Source organism: Engystomops pustulosus, chromosome 3 (assembly GCF_040894005.1).
Source record: "Engystomops pustulosus chromosome 3, aEngPut4.maternal, whole genome shotgun sequence".
NCBI lineage: Eukaryota > Metazoa > Chordata > Amphibia > Anura > Leptodactylidae > Engystomops > Engystomops pustulosus.
This window is the reverse complement of record NC_092413.1, coordinates 212,272,322-212,298,325: the sequence shown is the minus strand read 5'-3', so window position 1 is coordinate 212,298,325 and position 26,004 is coordinate 212,272,322. Positions and strand designations below refer to the sequence as shown.

The 26,004-nt window shown below is 41.7% G+C and overlaps 1 pseudogene; it reads left to right on the top strand.

The window, feature by feature from the left end:
- The window catches only part of LOC140122938 (uncharacterized), a 55,512-nt pseudogene that overhangs the window by 16,152 nt on the left and 13,356 nt on the right, over positions 1–26,004 (top strand).

Here is a 26,004-nt window from a genome sequence, read left to right as displayed (position 1 = left end):
ACAGGATAAGAGTAGTAGTACTGTGCTGTGTCCATATATACAGGATAAGAGTAGTAGTACTGTGCTGTGCCCATATATACAGGATAGGAGTAGTAGTACTGTGCAGTGCCCATATATACAGGATAAGAGTAGTTGTACTGTGCTGTGCAGATATATACAGCATAGGAGTAGTAGTACTGTGCTGTGCCCATATATACAGGATAGGAGTAGTAGTACTGTGCTGTGTCCATATATACAGGATAAGAGTAGTAGTACTGTGCTGTGCAGATATATACAGCATAGGAGTAGTAGTACTGTGCTGTGCCCATATATACAGGAGAGGAGTAGTAGTACTGTGCTGTGTCCATATATACAGGATAAGAGTAGTAGTACTGTGCTGTGTCCATATATACAGAATAAGAGTAGTAGTACTGTGCTGTGCCCATATATACAGGATAGGAGTAGTAGTACTGTGCAGTGCCCATATATACAGGATAGGAGTAGTAGTACTGTGCTGTGCAGATATATACAGCATAGGAGTAGTAGTACTGTGCTGTGCCCATATATACAGGATAGGAGTAGTAGTACTGTGCTGTGTCCATATATACAGGATAAGAGTAGTAGTACTGTGCTCTGCCCATATATACAGGATAAGAGTAGTTGTACTTTACTGTGCCCATATAACCAGTATAGTAGTAGTACTGTTTTTACCTGTATATACATGATAAGAGCAGTAGTACTGTGCTGTACCCATACATACAGGATAGAAGTAGATAAACACATGCACAGATTATACATAGATTTGAAATTGGGTGTTGATGGAGGCAAAAGCTGTGATAGGACCTGGTTCAAATACACCCTCTGTCACATGATTAACACCCTGGTTGAGCCTCAAGTCTATAGGACCTGTTTGAGCCTCATGTGTATAGGACCTTCACTTGTATTGAGCTCTTTTGACTTGCAAAAGTGGAGCATCCTATAAGTTTCACGCGCGTTTACATGAATAAAAGTGCATATTTAATAAAACCCATTGAATACACTGGGTCAGAGTCCAATGCAAGTCAGGAACATCAGAAGACGCGCATGAGAAACGCTCAAAGGAAAGGTCTTGGCATTTTATCATGACCCTTGTTCTCTGCTTGTATTTCTAGGTGAGCCATTTGATAATAACTTGATCATGAATGCTGCCGTGGCCAACGTGATAGTTTACATCCTACTGAGCAAACGATTCGATTATGAAGATCCTACACTTCTGAGGCTCTTACAGATTACTAGGGACAATGTCCAAATTGTCGGCAGTCCAATGGCTATGGTGAGCGCCACAACTCCATATGGAATCCTCAGCAAATAACATTGAGGGTTTTTCCCTAAGACAGGCGTGACGGCACATCCCGACTCTGCTTGGACCCTCTCCGCTCTTCTTTCAGTCTCTTCCACAGTTCTGTGACTTTTGTGGGTTTTTTGGCCATAACTTTGTCACCAAAGATTTTCTATTAAGTTTAGATCAGGATTCTGGGTTGTGGCCATTTCATTGTTTCAATGTTTTCTGTTTCAAGGAACTGCTTTACCCATTTTTGCTTGGCCTGCATGAAACTTGTTGACTGAGAGTGATGGAACACAAGGAAAGAAACATGTGCTGTTGAAGAAGGTTCTGATATGCACTTACATTCAATCTGCCATGTAGTTGTATGTGAGGTCCAACTCCTGCTGCAGAAAACATTCCACAAACCTTGACACTTCCTCCACTCCTTGTCACTGACTTCTTTACACACTTTGGGTTCAGTCTTTCCACAACATAATGGGGCAGATTTACTTACCCGGTCCATTCGCGATCCAGCGGCGCGTTCTCTGCGGTGGATTCGGGTCTTCTGGCTATTCACTAAGGCAGTTCCTCTGACGTCCACCAGGTGTCGCTGCTGCGCTGAAGTCCGCCGAGGCCCACCGGAGTTCACGATCCTATACCTGGTGAAGGTAAGCGCGTGTCCCGCGACACTTTTTTTTTTAAATGCGGCGGTTTTTCCGAATCCGTCGGGTTTTCGTTCGGCCACGCCACCCGATTTCCGTCGCGTGCATGCCGGCGCCGATGCGCCACAATCCGATCGCGTGCGCCAAAATCCCGGAGCAATACAGGGAAAATTGGCGCAAAATGGAAAAATTTGCGTAACCCGCCGGTAAAACGCGATTCGGGCCCTTAGTAAATGACCCCCAATGTTTCTTGAATGGAACTGGAGTGAGTTGTAAAAAAGCAAATTTCTCTTGCTATGGGCTGATAGGGTCTCCATCTGGACAACCTGCTGCCAGAAGGTTTCAGTCACTTTGGAATTGCACGCCATTTTGCAGTGTGTCAGTGAAAACGCTAAAGTTAGGCAGCCAGTTAATTAGGTAAATTAGCAGCAAGTGACCGATTAACACCAATAACTTGCAGGTATCTGAAAGTCTTCTCTAATTCTGATCACAGTTTTTTTTGTGATTATCTCATTTACATACGAGATAAAATTAAAATAATGCTATTTTACAAATAGGATATATTCATATAGGACAATACAATAACCCTGCCATTTAGGAAATATTGTGTTGAGCTCTGATTGGTCAGATATTGCTGATAAATCTCACCCAATGAAGAATATGAGAAAGTTGCGAGACCTTCTACATCCATCCATGGTTTCTTTTCATTGCAGCTGTATAATGCCTATCCAACAGTGATGCGCTGGTGTTCACGTGTCCAGAAAACGGTGGCCAGGAATGTGGAAGTAATGCATGCCTTTGTCCGGGAGACCTTCACCAACCAGAGGAAACATCTGGATGTAAATGACCAGAGAAATCTCATCGACTCATTCCTGGTGAAACAGCAAGAGGTATCGAAACGCTGGTATATTGTAGATATGGTAGATATGACCTGGGAGATACAAGCCATCAGAGGCTATGCCAGCAAAGTACAACTATATGCATCATTTATGATTCTATTATATCTATAGTCAGGGCCGATTCTAGCATATTTGCTGCCTGAGGCGAATATTAAAATGCTGCCCCCCCCCCCCCCCCGCTCCCTGTTAAGTAAATGCTGAAAACTTTACTAACAAGTAACATCCCCACAGGCAGCTCCCTGACACTGTGTGACTGACTACAGGTTCTGGGAGTCATTAGTGGCGTCTAGTACCTTATAGATGACAATCTCTTCCATCAGGAGAACTTTATTCCAGGTTCTCCAATCCATGACGTATCACTGCTGAGTTCACGGATAGATATCTTCAGCTCCGTGCAGCATCTCCACCCGGCGTCCCTAAAAATACCACAGTCACTTACAGTATGAAGTCTCCTGGATAACAACACTGCGCTCCTAAATAATATATACCCCTCACAACACAACTGACCGCACTCTCCACACATATAAAACTTCCCTTCATTATATATATATATATATATATATATATATATATATATATATATATTCTACTGGAATTATAGCAGGTACAGCCACCAATCAATATACAACACCCCCAATTTATTAATACAGACCCCCAACATAACTAATATATATTAAGTGCTACCCTGATTAATGTAAATATATAGCACCCCCTAATGAATATATTTACAGCCCCCCGTAATAAACAGAGTATGGTCCCCCATATAAATATATACAACCCCCCCCCCCCCCCCAGTGTAAATGGGATCTGGCCCAATGTACACAGCCTCCCCAGTAAAAAAAAAAAAAGGAATCTGGCCTCATATAAGTATATATAGTAGGGGTAAGCTGCAAATACCGAGCACCGGGTCAGGGTGAGCTGGTGCCGGAGCTTACTTTCGTGATTGTCCTAGACCGCTGTATCGCGGTTTAAACACTTTTTAATGTTTATATGTGAAGCAGCTTCGGCGCACCAAGCGCGACGGTGCACGTGTGACGTCACCGGCTCTCCTTCACTTCCTATGTAGGCGTGCGCACGGTCGCGCGCTTGGTGCGCCGAAGCTGCTTCAGATATAAACATTAAAAAGTGTTTAAACCGCGATACAGCAGTTTATGACAATAACGAAAATAATGCTCGGTATTTGCAGCTTACACCTACTATTTCACGTGGTAGGTTTTCCTTTAACTCTTCCTGTTGGTGTACATCGTGAGTGTTTACCCTGCATAGTGTGAACACGCTCCTACTCATAAGTATTATATTAGAACAAAATGGAGGAACAAGGAACCCTCAGGAGCCACCCTCCAGCTTCAAGTATAAAATGGTAGCGTCTATAGATCAAAATTCCTCATGTCGGAAAGTTCCTACATTAAAACATTGGGGGAAAACATATCATAGTTTCTTTGGTGTATAATTGAGACATTTGGAAGGTCTTTTTTGCGCCTTATGTGTGATCATGTCTTTTTTCTTGTTTTACATGTGTAGTTTTGCTTGTCCGGGCAATTGCAAATTTTTTTGTTGCAAATGTCTCAAATCCACATGGACACAAGCCACGTGAGGGGGTTATCTGCAGGAGTGGACACAAGCCACGTGAGGGGGTTATCTGCAGGAGTGGACACAAGCCACGTGAGAGGGTTATCTGCAGGAGTGGACACAAGCCACGTGAGGGGGTTATCTGCAGGAGTGGACACAAGCCACGTGAGGGGGTTATCTGCAGGAGTGGACACAAGCCACATGAGGGGGTTATATACAGGAGTGGACACAAGCCACGTGAGGGGGTTATCTGCAGGAGTGGACACTGCTATAAATTTTGGATTTGAGGTTGTGTCCTGCATATTTAAGCACTATTAGCACGTTCCAGGGAGATAATGACATATGAGGGAGCGGTCACATATGGTGTTAACACAACCGTTTTCAAACAGCTGAGAAGAGGAAATTTGCCTATTTATATTGCTGTCAACACGGCATTTACAAAATGCATGTGTTAAGAAGACATACACACTAACATAGTTGTCCTAAAGAGGCTACTGGGGTGTGGAGTAGCCAGAGATGAGGCGCGCAGCTCAGGGTAGCTGCACGCAATCGTCTGCGCATGCGCAGTAGCTCCAGCTTCAGAGCCAAGACTGCACAGCTTGCGGCCTGCTTTCCGCGCATGCGCAGAACCCAGCTTCGCAGACGAGTGCACACAGCTAGCAGGAGATGAATTGGTAAGCCGAACGCAAAAGGCTACTGGGGCGTGGAGTAGACGCGCCGTGTAGCTGCAGCTCCGGCTACTCCACATGCTAATAGATGAGAACACATCTACCTCAGCTTTCTTTGTTATTTATGATAGGAAAAGCCTAATCCTGAATTATATTTCACCAATAAAAACTTGGAGATGCTGGTTGCAGACCTCTTTGGCGCTGGAATGGAGACAACCTCCACCACCCTGAGGTGGGGCCTTCTACTGATGATGAAATATCCAGAAATACAAAGTAAGAGACGAGTCTTCTCATTTTGTGTCACTTTTCTCTTTTCTGTGATTTTCTTGTGATGTTGGATTTTTACTGAGAAATAAGCGGCCATCTTGTTCAAGCTGAGAACAGCCGTTTGGAGATTTGCTTTACAGAAATTACCTTGGGTGTAGAAACCACAAACACCACTATGGACTTGTGATGGGTTGTTCGCGAACAAGCCGGCACAAAGATGTTACTAAACCCTGCCCCTAGACGGCTCACCACGCCCCCTTTAACCCGTTAAATTGGGTTAAAAGTTTTGTGGGGTGACTGACTGGCCTGCGGCTCCCTATTATATATTTTAGGGTGCCAGAAGAGATGGCTCTTCTTACTGAGCAGAGCCTAATGAGCCAGCTTCCCTAAGAAGAGCCGGAATTCTGTGGGGGAGTGCAGTGAGCATGCTCTGTGACATGTGCAGAGGTCAATGTGCAGGAACGGGGAGGCGGGAGGAAGTGCTGCACTGTCCTCCTCACATATTCAGATATATAACCTGGGAATGAGACCGAGAACTTGCAAGTCTCCAACAGTAAAGAGAAGAAAGTAAAAAGACAAGGAACGCACGCTCCTTCAATGTGTAACACGTGCTACTAACAAGTACAGGTGGTCTCTCACTTGGTGGCACTAGTAAAGTGCATGTAACAAAATTCCAGACAGCCAATCAGACAACTTCTCTGTATTCCAGGTGGGCAGGTGGATGACTGCATGATGAACAGAAGTGAACATCTCTGTGAGACCAACAGAAAACAGATCGGCGATCTTTTGTTTATTAAAAGCAACACATTTCGTGTTCTGGACGTGAAACTTCGTCAATCAGAATTCTGCAGACCAAAGTTCCCGTCCTGAACCAAAACGCGTTGCTCTAATAGATAAAGGATCTTATTCTTTGATATCTGGATCAAATAACTACGAATTCCCCAAGAGCGACGATCTGTTTCCCGCTGGTCTCACGGAGAAGTTCACTTGTGCTCCCCACATATTGTTTATACTTTGTTATGTGTCCCAAGCTAACTAAGTACAGGCCTCCCTGTCCTCTGCGCTCTCGTTTTAAATCTCGTTTATTATCTCCTCTCCATCCCCTTGTGTAACCGGAGGGAGAAAAGTGCAATTCGGCGGCGTTTGCACAATGCTCATTCCTCCCTCCGGGCAGGGCCGGAGAGGAGATAATAAACGAACTGTACATGTTTGATATTGCAAACGAGAGCAGGGGGATGGGGAAGCATGGGAGGCAAGGCAGGAATCGGCTCAACGGAAAGCTGTAGGAGGAGTTTTCATGATGAAGCTGCCTGGAGAGTTGGTGAAAGCTTGACTGCTCTACCCAAACCCCACCCCCCTGACTGCTAGTTGCCTGTGAATATAAGTTGTTATTTCAGCGTGAGGCCAACACACAATCTAGTGACAGGTTCCCTTAAAACTGTTCCCTGTCAGTCAATTTTTGTCTTGTTAATGGCCAGAGCAATTATTTCAATTTTCACATGAAAATAAAAATTGCATGATAAAGAATTATACTAAACCCCATACACTATATATTTTCTGAAAGGAGACACTTATCAAATTTTCAAAAGGAAATCTACCATCAAAATCCACCATGATAAACCAGGGACATTACTCACAGATCCAGGCACTGTGACTGTGGTAATCTTCTTATATTTGTTATCTATGGCCTTATTCCTTCTAAAATCAACTATTAAAATTATGCTGATAAATAATGGAGGAAGGTTATTCAGGAAGACATCAAAAGGATAAAATGTTCCTCCTCTTACCCCAATAGTGAAAATAAAGGATCATTTACTATATGACAGAGTGCAAGAGTATTCTGGGTAAGAGAGGGTTAATAATATCAACAATAGTTCATGTTCTCCCTTTCCAAAATTTAGCTACAGATAAAGCCAATACCGTGAGCAGCTCTTCTCTGCACAATCCTTTTTCTTCTCCCTGCCCACTGCTGGCATGAAGCTGATGAGGGGACACAGTTTTTTAGAATTTATATCAATTTTTTCCCAAAGATGTACAAATGCAAGTAAAAATATTCAATCTTTACAGTCAATATTACACATCCAAAGATATAATTCGTACAAGAGCAAATAAAAATATTTGATACATACAATAAAGGAATGAAGCTTTAGAGAGCTATAACTTTGGAGCGGAGGCACCTAGAATCACTGGTGTCATATGAAAAAAAGGAGAGTCTCCGTTTTGATATGATACTAGGACTATATTTCTAGGTTCCAGAAAACCATAGAGATATTCCATGTTAAAGTGACAGTCGGGACTAGAATTTGTATATTAAAATTAAAAAAACAAAATTTCACTTTAACAAGTGAGTATGTCACCTAGAAACACAAACCTGGTATCCAATGAAAGAGAAGATTCTAGGTGGCCTAAGTCTAAAGTTATGGCTACTAGAATCCAGGACATATCAGATATGTCCTTGGCCCTTGAGGTGTCACCCTCTAAGAATGTATAAGATTTAATCTTGGCGATAAAAGGGTTACGGTAACCGTGGTAACTGTAAGCATGTGCAGTGGACGCAATGTAACATAATAACACAAAGTTCTAAATAAATCATCTTTTTAACTTATTGTTCTAAATTTGTAACGAAAAAAAGGAAAGGTCCAAAGTGAGATTGAGAAAGTTATTGGCTCGGCTGAGCCCCAAATTAGCCACCGGAAAGAGATGCCGTATACCGACGCCGTCCTCCATGAGATACAACGGTTTGGAAATATTATACCGAGCAACGTGCCACACGCAACCACCCAAGATGTGAACTTCAGGGGATATCGTCTACCCAAAGTAAGTATAAAAGAAATATTGATTATTTTACTATTTTAACCCATTAATGACTCGGCCACTTTCAAAAGCTATGGCTCACCAGGAAGTGAGAAGAAATTCCAAATGTGGTGAAAAAAACACATTTGCATCATTTTCTTGTGGGCGGGGTTTTTACAGGTTTCAGTGTGCTCTCCAAATGACTCATCTCCTTTATTGTTTGGGTCAGTACAATCACAGAGATGCCAAATTTTACTGTGTTTTAATACATTTCAAAAAAATAAAACCTTCTGTACGAAAAAAAAAATAATAATTTTTTGTCATTTTGCCATATTCTGACGCTAATAACTTTTCTATACTTTGGTGCACGGGGCTGTGTAATGTGTCATTTTTTGAAAGATGCGCTGACGTTTTCATTGATAAAATTTTGAGGACTGTATGATCTTTTGATCGCTTTTTATTACATATGTTATGTGTTGCAAAATGGCAAAAAAGTGGCGTTTTTAGACATTTTGGTGCTGGTTTCTGTTACAGGGTTCAAAGCCAGGAATAATGATTTATATATATATTTTATTTTTTACAATTTTTTAGGCTCCCTAGGGTCTGATTGCTATAACCATATACTACTGTGTTGCAGTATTTGGAGAATTTGCTATAGATCTGTAACAGTGTGTCACAGGCACACTGTTACAGATTCAGCAATGATAGGTCCCGAAGTTTTATAGAAACTCGAGGTTGTTATGGCTTCTGGATGAAGTCACGGGGAGTGCTCACATGCTGCCCAGTTTTGACTACCACTGGTGGCTTTCCCGGTGGCAGTAAAAGGGTTTACACCCGTGATTGGTGCTGGCATATATCAAGAGGGCTCAGACCGTGAGCCATCTCCATACTCCCTTTGTGGACTTGTGACGTACTAGGTGGTCAATTAAAGGCCACAATGGACTGTCCAGGGCTGAAATCTTCTGAAAGCTTCTGCTTAGCCATTAACACTGACTGATGATTGGATGGTTTGTGTTGCTATGACAAACACGTGGACATTGCTGTAGCTGCCCCATCATCTGCTCTGAGTATTTTTTATGCAAAAAGTCCCTAATCATGGCAATTTAATGACTGGTTTTCATTCAAAGGAAGTAAACCATTAAGCTTCTTTTAGAATGACAGCAAGCAGAGGTCTAGAAAACTATGACAAATCGATACAGAAAGTATATTGGAGAACTTTTGAAGAACTTTGTAGAACTTTTCTTAACACAAACAATATCAATTATTTGCTGAAAGTGGACAACCCCTTTAAAGCTCTGTAGTAAATATGACTTCTACAAATATTGAAACCCCCAGGACACACATGTGATCCCTCTGCTGACCTCTGTGCTCTATGACAAGGAACATTTCACTAAAGCGGATGACTTTTATCCGGAACATTTTCTGGATTCCAGTGGAAACTTTGTAAGGAAAGACGCGTTTCTGCCCTTCTCCGCTGGTGAGTAGCCTACTAAATATCTGTGGTAGTGTTGTCAAGACTTCTCCATCAACCTACTACATAGTGAGGCAATCTGGAGTGTATTACCCCCCCTACAATATCAGATTATAATATTGGACCAGAAGCTGGTGCCTAACCAGAAGTAAGCCTCAGTAATTCTCATGAAGCAAAGCTGGTGCCAATTGGAGGATTTATTGGAGGATTTGTAGCATGGTGGCTTATTGGTTAGCACTACAGCCTTGCAGCACTGGGGTCCTGGGTTCAAGTCCCATGGTCAACATCTGAAAAGAGTTTGTATGTTCTCTCCGTGTTTGCGTTGGTTTCCTCTGGGTCCTCCGGTTTCCCCTCACACTCCAAAACATACTGGTAGGATGGTTAGCCCCATTGGAGACAGAGACCAATTTGGAAAGTTCTGTGCAGTGCTGCATAATCTGTGTGCTATATATAAATAAAGGTTTTATTATTAATTATTAAAAAACACCTCCACTGCCAACCGGGACCTAATCAGATATTTCTGAAGTTGTATTAATTAGTCAATAGCAAAGCCATTTACAAAATGGAAAGTAATTAGAAAAAGTCTTGCACTGTAAACACGTGAAGGCTAACATTTCAACAAGTTGGGTCAGACTTGCCCAAGTGTTTTGGTTAATCTTCATTGCACTCACCCTCCAAATATTGTGATATAGAGTATGGGATGGAGTTGAAATTTTGACACTGAATAAGGGCTAATTTTGTATCCATATTTCATTGCTGTAGGTAAGAGAAGTTGTGCTGGAGAGAGCTTGGCCAAAATGGAGCTGTTCATGTTCTTCACCAGACTTCTGCAGAACTTCACGTTCAAGGCTCCTCCTGGGACCACAATAGACCTCAGTCCTAGCACTGGCTTCACCTGTGCACCACTGCCCCATAAGATATGTGCTATATCACGAGTATAAAAAGACTCACCTGTATTGAAAGTTGAAAAAAATTGTCTAATTGGTCTTGTGACCCAAAGATTTCTAATAATTATTGTAAGTGCAGCACAGTTGCATCTGCTCCGAACATCTTTCAAGCCAGTGGCCTCCAAGCCAACCTCTTCCAAAATAACATCTAAAAGGCTAAAACAGCAATAACATCTTACTGGCTTATGTCCTTCAGTCCAAATACTAAACTCCTCAGTAGAAGATGTCCTCCAAGCCAGCCGCCATTAGTCCTGGCAATGTCCTCTTAGCCAACATACTCCATATCAACACCTTTCACAACTATATCTTCTAAGCCAACGACCACCCAGCGGTATTTCATGCCAGTCAATGTCCAGGTCCGCATTCTCTTAGCCAACATCCCTCAGCTTAAAGATACAAAGGGAAATATTGAACTATATTTTATCAATTTTCAAGTTATAAATAAAATACATATGATTATGTAATGTTTTCATGTATGTGATTATTACCTACGGTAGTTAAGTTGGTCTTCTTGAAGAAGACATTTGTCTTGCAAACCCCGAAGCGTGACATCATGGACAGAGGGTTTTGGACCCATGGTGCACCAGACCAGATTGTCTTTGCACTTATACCAGGTACAGTATGTTCACTCTTAAACCCCAATACAGGGATTTGTACTTCACTGTGACAGAATCATGAGCCACTACAGGTATTTGTGACAGGTGGTCCTAGGAGGTGGGGGGAGATGCTGGTGCAAGGTACCAGGGGATCAGGCAAGAAAATGCTGGTTTAGAGTCATGTGATCAGGCCAAAATCAAGGAAAATCAGTATTCAGAATCCCACGCAGAGGCTCAACAAAGTGACTAGAACATGGTGAAGGAGATTCACTAAGCCTTCTCTTCCAGTTTTGTGGAAGTGTAGGCTCGTATAACTCCCCATCTCCTCTAAATACGAGCATTTTTGGAGAACAGAGCTGGCAGGTGGGGTGGGCTACAGTGGAGACTATAGTCTCCACTGTAAAAAAAAAAAAGGCTGAAATCGCCACCAGACCAGGTCTAAACAGGTCCAACCTAGACCAGGATCTCTTTAGAAGTTGGGGGTGGGATTTTAAAAGAAGAATTTAAAGAAACTTAAGATCTTTTATTGTCACTTAGTAGCAAACTGACCGTGTAATTCATGTGAATAACTATGCCTTAGGATGTAAGAGAATGTAGCTGTGGTAAAAAAACAGATGCTCCCAGGAGCAGAGGTAACAAACCAAGTATGGACCACCAGAGCTACAGAAGGAAAAACAAGCCATCAACCAGCTCGGTAAAAAATTTAAATGTTATGCCACTTGGAAGACGGGAAACTAGGAGAGAGCACACACCCTGCCGTCGTCTCCAGCCAGATCCTAGTTCCCCGGCACGGAACAGGAGAAGGCTTGCAGCGGGTACGTGAATATATTATACTCCGAGGAAGTCGAGAGTCGTCAGCTACTCTTACAAAGTTATAATTTCGACAACAAAGAAGCAGAAATACATGTAAAACATGGTCCCCCAATCCCCTAGATGTAACGAGCAGCCTAATTAGGACACTCTACAACAAGTGTCTCTGTTCTTAATAGAAATTGCATAACAAATTTTTAGATGGTTTCCTCTTTTTATGTTTTGGAATGAAGGTTTCACCGACAAAATTAGATCATTCTAAGTTTCAACTCCGTTTTGTTTTAATTACTTTGCAGCGCTCAAAGGGATAAAATTTTTAGAAATTTTGGGGAAAAAATGAAAATCTCTGTTCGATTTCTAAGTTGTCTACCATCATATACGAATAAAAGGATTTTTAAAAATTGATAAAAACATAAAGTTGAGATATGGAAAATGTTAGTAAGTAACCCATATAAATGGTTAAACTACCAAAAATATTCAATAAATCAATAAATTCAATAATGCAAAAAAATTAATGAAAAAAAAACAATCTCCATGTTTTCTTCTTGGGCTTCGGCAGTTCCACCACCCGTCCTCTTGGTATTGTCCATCCCTCGTCAGACTGGTTTAGTCACAGAAGTCTCCGCTCTCCGATTCCTGCTGCGGCAGCGGCATCTAGTGACCAGAGAATTTTGCAACACGTTAAACTGATTTGCATCATTAAACATGAAGACATTGGATTCCTGGTAAACCTCTTCAAAATAAATGCCAAAACCACAAACTGATTTGTGCATACAAATTCAACTGGAGATTGGTTAGTTAAGGCTGCTTTGGATGGTCAATATCCTCTGTTATTAATGGTGGGAAAAGGGAGGACGACCCCTCCCTCCTGACTACAATTTGGACAAAATCTACATATCCTCCTGGCGGTCTGAGAGCTGAAATCACTAATCTTATATGACTTTAGAATTGCAGATCCTGGTGCTACACAGTCTGTGTGAGTAGAATGGACACACAGGTATTTTATATCCATCCTTGGCTACGTAAAGGGAACCTGTCATCACAAATTGACCTAATAAACTATTACCAGTATGTTAAAATTCAGCTGAACAGTTTCTACATCATGTTTCTTTCATGGCCCAGCTTGGTGGCATCATCCAGAAAATCCACTTTGAAGTGAGATGTTAATTTATAATAAGTCAGGGAGCCGTGGAGTTTAACACTGAAGTCAAGCTCTCCCCTCCTCTGAACACCTCCCCCCATGTGAATAACATTATGCACTGGACTTCAGGAGATCTTGTCAATGATGTAATGATGTCCCTGGGTACAGAACCATCAAGTACAGTGAAGGGAGCATTCTGAGGCAGGGAGAGCTTGACTTCAGTGTTAAACTCTCCGCCTCCTTGACATCATCAAATCAATTTACATCTCACTTCAAAGTTGATTTTCTGGATGGTGCCACCACACCAGGCCATGAAAGAAACATCATTTAGAAGCTGCTCTACTGCTTGTGGTGGTTTATTAAGCCAACTTCTGACGAGTAGCCCTTCAAGGGCCCATCTAACTGCACGTATGTGATATGTCCTTGCTACACAAAGCTCTATCTCAGGCTGTAGAGCATAGAGAGCTGCAATGCTGGTGTCATTTTAAAGTTGAAAATTGATGCTTTCATCTTTCTGAAAGGTCTAAAAGTCTATGAGGAGAAAAGGGATTACAAAACTATTGTGGGATCTTTCCTTCTTGATGGGTCCTATTGTGAGGGACATTTCTATGAAACATGAAAAATGGCAATTATAATAGTACTAGCCAAAATGTTTGCCCTCTTGTTCAAGCTATTGAACAGAAGAGGGATTTGTGTTTCTCGTGATAACCATACTATCCTTTCTCTCGATTATTTTTACATAACTACCAGTAGAGTCCAGTTGTTTCTAGAAGTAGCAAGACATAATAGCTAGACCCAAGCCTTCTGTGGATCTTATCTGACATGCCATCAATAACATTTTTGGAAATCTTGACATTTTTTAATGAGATCTAGGAGTGTTATCAGATGAGGGACTTAGCAGGAACCCACTATTTTATTGCAATCAGATTCCTCTTGGTTAAAACTCTTTGTATTTTTCCCCTCTCAGTCTCCATACATGTTTGACATGTAGTATTGATCGTGAAGTATTACAGTCTGCCTGCTCCTTCATCTACAGAACACATTGCGTAATACATTCCTTTGTATACTGTATATATATATATATATATAGCTCGGAGGGGTGGAGTAAACATGGAATGCAAACAGAAAGAAAAATATCTGGTGACAAAACAGGTTCCAGTGCATTCATTTAGACAAGGCTCAAGAGAAGCGCGAATAATCATCTATGTGTCATGTGAACTTGTAAACTTCAAGCTCCAAGACAAGTTTCCTCTGGATCTGTACACCATTGTGTTACAATATAACTGTGGACACCTCAGATTCATACGCTGAGAGGTAAGTTATTTTTCAATATCTCTTAACTTAGATTCTAAGTAGAAATGGACAACTATTAGGGGCGGGGGGGCAGCCAATATGGTCCTTCTTTAGTCATAACTTCTCGTCTTGTTATCTGTTCAAATGGAGAGTCCTGGAAGCTGAAATCTGTGAAGCTTCGGTGCAACTATTGAAAGGTCGTACAACTACTGGAACCTCTAGAGGTCAAGAGAATGGGGTGAATGGGTTAGATGACCAAGCACACAGCTACTCCATTCATAGGCACCAAGGACCCTTAGACCCTCTAAGATAAGACATTTATTCTCCATCATGTGGTCATGTGGAAATGCCATTAGTGGGAACGCAACTGAAAGGGAATCTACCATCAGGAATCTCCTTGTTAAGGTAGATACGATGGTAGATTCCGCCTTCCGTCCTCAGCCCTAATGTTAGGGTTGGGTAACACAGAAGACAGGGGATAGTTTGCCCTGCGCTTGCCCCAACCTCTGTCCCTTCCTATAGCCCCCCCACGCTAAACCGTGGGGCGACTACTTGAAGACTCGAAATACACTGGATAAGTGTGGGAAGGGAAACGCAAACAGATTGACAAACATAAAACACAAAAGAATGGTTAACTAGCCGGAGTCACAACGAGAGGGAACGTCAAGAACAAAGTCAGTAAGCAAAGAGTCAATGTCAAAAAATGAGCCAATACAGATACAGATACAGAGCGAGTCAACCAAATGCAGAGAGCAAGTGAAGAAGGGATTTCAAACACTGGCACAGGTGACTAGTGAAGCTGCAATTTATGCAGCCAGAACCCCACATCCAGAACCTGATAGGAGCTGGACAGCTTCTGGGAATTAACCCCTCATGGTGCAGAATAACCAGGCACCATGCAGAGGTACCACAAGTCCCAGCAGTTCCGAACACAACTCCTAGACAGCGCGAGACGCTGCCCGGGACAAGAGGTGGAGTTTGCGCGGATACGTGCCGGGGGTCGGAGAACGCTGGGAGATTCCTGGGTGTAGATTTCCTCTAAACCTTCCTCTTTATAAAGATGTAGCATCTTTACAAATTTTCGGTTTCTAGACTTTTTGGATGTTTTTGAGATGACTGAGACTTTAGATGATTATGAGGAGACCCAATGAAGACTGAACTGAGAGGAGGCCCTGCTAGTGCAATGCTCCATTTTAAAGGCTACGGTTGTTAAAGGAACATATTGGGGCAGATTTATCAAGCTGTCTGAAAGTCAAAGTATTTCTAGTTGCCCATGGCAACCAATCACAGCTCAGCTTTCATTTTACCAGTGTTTAAAACGGCAACTAGAAATATTCTGACTTTCAGACAGCTTGATAAATCTGCCCCATTGTGCACAACATTTGATCAGGACTTCAAAAGGGGGAATTTCAATTTTAGCCAATGACAAAAACCTGCAAATACACCATTAAAGTTAACCCATCACCAGTACAGAAGAGGATACAAGTTGGTGTCAGACATAATAAGGACAGGACTCCATTAGGAATTGTATGTAAACTACATCCAGAAGAATAAACAGCCTTATTATAGTCCCCGATACTGTAGGTAGCAACCGTGTAAGTCAGTTCTGATGAAAATCTATTTGAAATCTTTAAATAAAAAGATACTGAGGCTTAAAAAGGAAAAGTTACTTCTGGGACCTACCTAAACCTACCTACCTACAACCCTTCTAGGCTGTTATCCCTACTTCCCAGGCAGTTCCCAGTTATGTACAGTATAGGTTCTCTAGGTTTGTTCTGAAGTTGAATTATGTATATGAAGTCTGAACTGTAACTCCTGACAACATTTTTGTCCCAGTGTCAATATTTTTTTGCTGTCATGGGAACACGGATCATCAATAAAGCTTCATTACAGACACCTTACAGCTCATCACTGCAGCCTGGGACTATAGTAACATCCAGAGAGCTTCACCAGAGGTCATAGTTACTTAAAGGAAATCTACCACCAGGATGAAGGATTGTAAACCAAGCATACTGACATACTGGTGTGTGCCCCCTCTGGCAGGATCTGCTCTTCTTGTAGCTTCGTATGCCTTTTTTTTTTTTAAAGAAAAAGAGGTTTAAAAATTATGCAGATGAGCCTTCGGGGCTCCAAGCTCCATTGACATTTATAGAGTCTGGGGCCCCTGAGGCTCATTTTTTAATTGTAAAAACAAGGTCCCAGTATGTCAGTGTTCTTGGTTTACAATTCTTTATCCTGATGGTAGATTTCCTTTAAGTAGTGGACCACCTGTACTTTAATTGGTCGGATATTGATAGACTAAATGGGTGACTAATAATAGGGGGCATTGAAGAGACAACTTGGAGGAAAGCTAATTTATACACCCTTTCCCAGGAAGCATTGCCTGTAAGAAACCCAAAGCCAAATGGGATCTTTTGAAGACAAAGGGTGAACTCTTCTGTGAAACATCAACTTCTCTTTCTCTTTGGTCTCGTTACCCATAATATAATAACTATTTTTAATAGGTTCAATACAGCTGTCCCCGTCTACTAGAAAATATTAGTGGACACTGTATTAATAGAATATTTTTTTCTAGGGGTTTACAGGCGGTCCCCTACTTAAGAACACTCGACTTACATACGACCCCTAGTTACAAACGGACCTCTGGATATTGGTAATTTCCTGTACTTTAGTCCTAGGCTACAATAATCAGTTATAACAGTTATCACAGGTGTCTGTAATTAAGCTTTAGTGGTAATCCTGATTCTTATGACAACCCAACATTTTTAAAATCCAATTGTCACAGAGACCAAAAAAGTTCTGGCTGAGATTACAATGATAAAATATACAGTTCTGACTTGCATACAAATTCAACTTGAGAACAAACCTACAGACCCTATCTTGTATGTAACCCGGGGAATGCCTGTATTTCTCTGCCCACATGAATCTACAATTTGAATAGATGTTGGTGGAATAAAATCCATGTATCCATTGTCAGTCCTGAATAGGACATGACATGATCATCCCTGGTTAAAACACGGAACATGACCTTCATCTGGGAACATCTCACTGTAATTTAAGACTTTCATGTCTCCATCACAGGTTCTCCTGCAGACATGTTGCCCCTTGATCCCATCACCGTTCTTCTGGCTATCATAATCTGTATTTTCTTGGCAACCGTTTTATTCAATCAGAAAGAACATCCGAATTATCCTCCTGGTCCAAGACCATTACCAATCATCGGAAATATTCTAAACTTGAATGTCGAAAAGCCGTATTTATCATTTCAGGAGGTAAGAGCCAAAAAGTCGATTACATTTATAGCTCCTGCACGGCTGAAAAAATCTACAAGGAGGTTTTTCAACTAGACTTTAGTCGATTACTTGCTTGACCATCAACCATTGATATAATACTTCACTTGGTCTTGGTACCTCATAAATATCTCCAGAGTCTTCATATGGCATCTGCAAGCTGGCATTGTGGCCCACCATATTATGGTGAACCAAGCAAAAGCTAAGACCTGTACAACAGACCAAGGTACCAAGCCACATCTATCCATCTCCAATATTTTGTTCTGGTGTTTCCTGTAACCAAAGGCTTGATAGTCTGGGAGCAGCTAATCCCGCCCTAAACCAAACTATTACATTTTTCCCATTAAAACTTTGGACCCCAGGACAAAAACCAAGGCAATGAGATTCACAGATTATCAGCGTATGTTTGTTATAAAAATAATCGGGCATTGTATCGGAGTTATTTTGTATTTCTAAGAAATCCACTTACATGCAAGGGTACATCCCAAAAGAATATCCAAGACTTCTCGAATCAAACTTTTCCTATGATTCCAACTTTATGGAAGGGATAACACAAGCTTTAATAACTCCTCCATTTTAGAGCAGGAAGAATAAGAACATTGCAACTTGAGGGAACTCCGGGAGGGTGTATGAAATAAGGTCGAAGGTTTATACTTTTATTATAACTTTTATTTATATACTACCGTATTTTTCGGACTATAAGGCGCACAAAACATCATTTGATTTTCTCAGAAATCAAAGGTGCGCCTTATAGTCCAGTGCGCCTTATATATGAACCGTACTTACAGACAACATCTGCCTTGAACTGTGCACAGGTCTGCCACCTGCTGGTCATTCATCCTTGTAATCAGGTGCGCCTTATAATCCGCTGTGCCTTATACATGAACCTAGACGTTTTAGCAGGCATTTATTGATGGTGCGCCTTATACTCCAGTGCGCCTTATAGTCCGAAAAATACTGTATGGATAAAACTTTATGACTTATTTTTCAGCTTGCCAAGACGTATGGCCCAGTATTTAGTATAAGGATAGGAGTGCAGAAGATCGTCGTGTTGTGTGGCTACGACATAGTAAAAGAAGCTCTTGTTAACCACGCTGAGGAGTTCTCCGACAGACCCTACGTGCCGGCTTTATTCGATGCAGCAAAAGGATACGGTAACTTTACTATGTGGTTATGAGGGAACATTTTATGTCATGGTTTATGGCAAAATGTTTGCAACATCCCCCACCAGGCCCCCTTTTCTTGCCTGGAGACAGCCGGGGCCCGCAGTACCTGAGTGGCTGGCGGTTGCGGCCTAGGCACGCTAGTGTCACGGTGCTTGGTATGGGGAACCGGAGGGCTGTCCTACAGCCTAGCAGGTCTCCAGCAGGGTGGTGTTGGCAAGAAATGATGAGGGAGAGGCTGCTATAGCGGATCTCCCTGGGGCAACCCTTTGGTGTCTGGAGTATAAGTCTCTGTGTGGTGGACAGGGTGCCGGTGATGGTGACAACTGTAGTAGCAGGGACCAGACGGAGGCAGACGTTGAACAAAAATAACTTACAGTTCTCTCTTTCCTCTCACTAACTAACTCACTACACTCTTCCAGCAGGGAGCTGAGCTCTCCTGCACTGTTCTGGTGTGCTGGCTGTACTGACTCTTCTGAGTCTCTAATCTGATCTGTACTGGATTAACTCCAGTCTCCTTCTGATCTGTTCAGACTCCCTGGTCTGACTGATCTCTAGAAGTTTCCTGACCTGGAGTTTTGTTACTCCCACTGGTCAGGTGGTGGCTACTCCTCCAATTACATCTCAGCTCACAGATACAAGATATGAACATATGTGACTGGCTGAGACATATTACATCACATTTAAAACTTAACTCGTGCCTTACCAGGCAGACTCTACCGCTGCAGTGCTTATCTGTGTTATATAGATGTTATGTTGTGACATGCTGTGGGGCTGATCAGACCCTACACAGGCTGCAAGCTACATGGTGGGACGTAATCGCAACAACCCCTCTGCCTTGCATCGGCAGGGGTGTTGCATATTGTTTATTTTCTACAGTCTATTACAGTGATTTGGAGGGTCTCCTCAAAGATACCTCCTTTCGGGAAATGTAAAAATCTTCTGGTTGGGGAAATACCATTTATTCCAAAGGAAACCTTAACCACCCGCTTGAAAAATGTAGCATTACATGTCAGCCATTCAGATGTGATACATGTGACTTGAGTTCGACATAAAGTGAGGACCTCTGCTGGGTCTTTCCTTCTATGTGTCCATTTGTTATTATAGAACATATGAACTAGGGTCTACATGTCACAACTAGGGATGAGTGAAGCCGAATTACAATGTTTAGTCGCAACTTTGGTGTTCGGGCTCAACCCCACTGGTATCACCAATCGCGGGTGTTAACGCTTTAAATGCTGCAGGCAAAACTTTTGTTCGAGGTTTGGCCAAACCCGGCAAACAGTAACTTATACAAGTCGGTTCATCCCTAGTCACAACCTTTTAAGAATATTTTCCTACAGATACTTTCATACCGTATTTTCCGCTGTATCTGATGGCTGGGCATATAAGAAGACTCCCAACTTTACTAGTTAAAATATATTGAGAGATTTATCATGAGTTTCTGAGGTAAAACTGGTCTAGTTGACCATGGAAACCAATCAGAGCTCAGCATTAATTTTCTAAACGGCTGTGGGAAAATGAAAGCTGAGCTCTGATTGGTTACCATGGACAACTAGAACCATTCTGCTCTAAGAGACTTCTAATACATCTCCCCCGAGTTTGGGATGTATTCGCCATATAAGACTACCCCTCTTCAAATAAATTATTTTTATATTAAAATTATACAAAGTCCACAAATTAATTAACATACATTCACATGAGACATTTACATTGTGTTTTGAAACTTGTTGCAAACTCATCAGGCAAAACTCCTCACCAAATGCATAAGTTGCTACTTACATAGGGTGTATTCACACGGCGGTATGCCTGCCAGGCACTAGAGAGGAGATCACCCCCACCCCTCCATAGGAGCATGCTCTATATTTTCCCAGTGTACAGCGCGGAATGCTGGGCCGCCATTGCCGTCTATGGGGACTTATATGTGGCCGCAAATACATCCCCATAGACCGGCGTCTGAATGTACCTATAATGTGCTTAGGATGGGTTTTGCACAATGGGGCACATTTACTTACCTGGTCCCTGCGCGATCCCTGAGGTGCGTTGTCCGCCAGAATCCACATCTGCCGTGATTCATGAAAATTGTGCGCCCAAGTTCCTATATGTGTCGCTTCCCCGCTGAGGTCCACTGGAGTTCACCATCTGGTGCATGTAAGTACGTGTCTTGTGACACAAATTGCTTTGTTAAATCCTGCGTGTAGTCTGAATCCGTCGGATCGTCCGACGGCACCGCCCCCCCGATTTGTGCCGCATGAACGCCTGCGCCGGTGTGCCAAAATCCGATGCGGTGCGTCAAAAGCCCTTTCTAAATGCGGCACACATCGGAAATCATCGGGTATTCCGACGATAGTGCGGACCGCGGACGCTTAGTAAATGAGCCCCATTGTGTTTGCAATGTGATTCAAAACATAAAGCAAACACATTGGGGCAGATTTACTAAAGCTCCTGAACCAGTTTTCTGTCTCACATTCTTTTCCGTGCAAACCGCTTGCACATGTATTTATAATGTCCGCAACACATTAGTGGCATGGCTGCACTTTAACCAATGGAACACAAACTTCTGCACTGAAGGGGGCGCCCGGTGCTCAGTCAGACCGTGCAACACATTTATCATGCAGTGTCCAACAGAAGTGTTCTGCACACTCCTTGTTATCGTCGGACAATGCACTTTCAGTGAACTCCAGTGGACGGGGAAATAAATGAGCCCCTATGTGGGAGGGCAACATCCAAATATATTGGGGCACATTTACTTACCCATTTGCTGGAGTTCACAGAAAGTGCATTGTCCGTGTATAATGCACTCTGCGGCGATTCACTAAGATCGTGCGCCCGATATCCTGCATGTGTCGCTTCCCCACTCAGGTCCCCGGAGTTCACCTTCTTCTTCCTGGTGCATGTAAGTGCATTGTCTTGCAACACAATTTGAATGTTAAATCCCGGGGCCAGTCCGAATCAGTCGGATCATCCAACAGCGCCCCCCCCCCCCGATTTGTGTCGCATGGAAGCTGCGCAGACACCTGTTGAATACCCGTTCAAGCCATACAATCCCCAAAAAAAGTGAACAGCCCGACAAAAGTGAGCAGCGCGACCCTTGGTAAATAAGCCCCATCGTGTCCTTTAATTATTATTATACGGTGACCCCAACATCATGGCAGATGTGGCCACACACCGATGGCGGTTGTTACAGTTGGGTGTTTGCTGCTTCAATAAGTTCCCGCCCTCCTCCCCCAGCAAATAAGAGGACCCCCGATTTTTGAAAACATTTTCGGGGGTTAAAAAGTCATCTTATACACCAGAAAACACAGTACTTTTCTCTTTGTTTACTTTTTTATTTTGATGTTAAAATACACATGAAAATTCCATCCACAATTTTGACTTTTGGTTGGACAATACATTTTATATTAAGTAATTTCATATACTGCACGGTGTAACATGTCCGAATGTTTTCCCTATGTCTGTCCTCAGGTATGGCCTTCTCTAATGGACAGAACTGGAAAGCCATGAGACGCTTCACTATTTCCACATTACGTGATTTCGGTATGGGGAAAAGAACCCTAGAAGATAAGATTGTTGAGGAATCCAACCGTTTAGTGCAGACATTTACATCCTACAAAGGTAGAAAATAAGTATGAATATATTATTAGATGTGTACGGATTGTGCAGGAGAGACAACAAAAAATTCATACCAAAAATTGAGACACTGCTATAATACTGCCCCCTATGTACAAGAATATAACTACCATAATACTGCCCCCTATGTACAAGAATATAACTACTATAATACTGCCCCCTATGTACAAGAATATAACTACCATAATACTGCCCCCTATGTACAAGAATATAACTACTATAATACTGCCCCCTATGTACAAGAATATAACTACTATAATACTGCCCCCTGTGTACAAGAATATAACTACCATAATACTGCCCCCTATGTACAAGAATATAACTACTATAATACTGCCCCCTATGTACAAGAATATAACTACTATAATACTGCCCCCTATGTACAAGAATATAACTACTATAATACTGCCCCCTGTGTACAAGAATATAACTACCATAATACTGCCCCCTATGTACAAGAATATAACTACTATAATACTGCCCCCTATGTACAAGAATATAACTACTATAATACTGCCCCCTATGTACAAGAATATAACTACTATAAGACTGCCCCCTATGTACAAGAATATAACTACTATAATACTGCCCCCTATGTACAAGAATATAACTACTATAATACTGCCCCCTATGTACAAGAATATAACTACTATAATACTGCCCCCTATGTACAAGAATATAACTACTATAATACTGCCCCCTATGTACAAGAATATAACTACTATAATACTGCCCCCTATGTACAAAAATATAACTACTATAATATTGCCCCCTATGTACAGGAATATAACTACTATAATACTGCCCCCTATGTACAGGAATATAACTACTATAATACTGCCCCCTATGTACAAGAATATAACTACTATAATACTGCCCCCTATGTACAAGAATATAACTACTATAATACTGCCCCCTATGTACAGGAATATAACTACTATAATACTGCCCCCTATGTACAAGACTATAACTACTATAATACTGCCCCCTATGCACAAGAATATAACTACTATATTACTGCCCCCTATGTACAAGAATATAACTACTATAATACTGCCCCCTATGTACAAGAATATAACTACTATAATACTGCCCCCTATGTACAAGAATATAACTACTATAATACTGCCCCCTATGTACAAAAATATAACTACTATAATACTGCCCCCTATGTACAGGAATATAACTACTATAATACTGCCCCCTATGTACAGGAATATAACTACTATAATACTGCCCCCTATGTACAAGAATATAACTACTATAATACTGCCCCCTATGTACAAGAATATAACTACTATAATACTGCCCCCTATGTACAGGAATATAACTACTATAATACTGCCCCCTATGTACAAGACTATAACTACTATAATACTGCCCCCTATGCACAAGAATATAACTACTATATTACTGCCCCCTATGTACAAGAATATAACTACTATAATACTGCCACCTATGTACAAGAATATAACTACTATAATACTGCCCCCTATGTACAAGAATATAACTACTATAATACTGCCCCCTATGTACAAGAATATAACTGCTATAATACTGCCCCCTATGTACAGGAATATAACTACTATAATACTGCCCCCTATGTACAAGAATATAACTACTATAATACTGCCCCCTATGTACAAGAATATAACTACTATAATACTGCCCCTATATACAAGAATATAACTACTATAATACTGCCCCCTATGTACAAGAATATAACTACTATAATACTGCCCCTATGTACAAGAATATAACTACTATAATACTGCCCCCTGTGTACCAGAATATAACTACTATAATACTGCCCCTATGTACAAGAATATAACTACTATAATACTGCCCCCTATGTACAGGACTATAACTACAATAATACTGTTCCCTATGTACAAGAATATAACTACTATAATACTGCCCCCTATGTACAAGAATATAACTACTATAATACTGCCCCCTATGTACAAGAATATAATTACTATAATACTGCCCTCTATGTACAGGAATATAACTACTATAATACTGCCCCCTATGTACAGGAATATAACTACTATAATACTACCCCCTATGTACAGGAATATAACTACTATAATACTGCCCCCTATGTACAAGAATATAACTACTATAATACTGTCCCCTATGTACAAGCATATAACTACTATAACACTGCCTCCTATGTACAAGAATATAACTACTATAATACTGCCCCCTATGTACAAGAATATAACTACTATAATACTGCCTCCTATGTACAAGAATATAACTACTATAATACTGTCCCCTATGTACAAGAATATAACTACTATAATACTGCCCCCTATGTACAAGAATATAACTACTATAACACTGCCTCCTATGTACAAGAATATAACTACTATAATACTGCCCCCTATGTACAAGAATATAACTACTATAATACTGCCTCCTATGTACAAGAATATAACTACTATAATACTGTCCCCTATGTACAAGCATATAACTACTATAACACTGCCTCCTATGTACAAGAATATAACTACTATAATACTGCCCCCTATGTACAAGAATATAACTACTATAATACTGCCCCTATGTACAAGAATATAACTACCATAATAGCAAACAAAGGGAAAAAAAGATATGGTAACGGCTCACCACCCGCTGGCTGCAATCTTCTTAGATGATGTTCACTGGCCAGATGCACGGAATATTCCTAAACGCTGGTCCGGAGATCCAGGGTAAGATATATTGAAAATAGTACAAACAAAAGGAGAGGATGGGAATCCAGCATCAGACACAAAGGGGGTCATTTACTAAGGGCCCGATTCGCGTTTTCCCGACCTGTTACCCGAATATTTCCAATTTGCGACAATTTCCCCTGAATTGCCCCGGGATTTTGGCGCACGCGATCGGATTGTGGCGCATCGGCGCTGGCATGCACGCGACGGAAATCGGGGGGCATGGCCGAGCGAAAACCCAACGGATTCGGAAAAACCGCTGCATTTAAAAAAAGAAATGTGTCGCTTGGCACGCACTTACCTTCACTTGGTCCGGCCCGGTGAACTCCAGTGCGTTCAGATGCTATTCAGTGCAGCAGCGCCACCTGGTGGACGGCGGAGGAACTACCTTGATGAATCCTGGCCGGACCCGAATCCACCGCAGAGAACGCGCCGCTGGATTACGAACGGACCAGGTAAGTAAATCTGCCCCAAAATGTTCCAAAGGAAAACAGCTGTTAAAACATATCCAAAAATGTATTCTTCGTTTTAAAAAATGCTAATTCCATGATGCAAAAAGACATGAATGCAGAAAAATTGGTAAAAGCATGTGCAGGACAAGACACAATGTACAGCGGTAACACGTTTCGGACTCTCGCTTTGTCAGTCCTTATTCGTACCTTGTTTGCTGTAGCCCGCTGCAGGTTTAAATGAAAGTGCATGTGTTGCGTATCTGCGGGCTTCCGGTGTGAGAATCCACGCCCTCAGGCGGTGTGTCCTGGGCTGGTTACGTCAATACTGACAAATAGTATATGAAATATATTGAA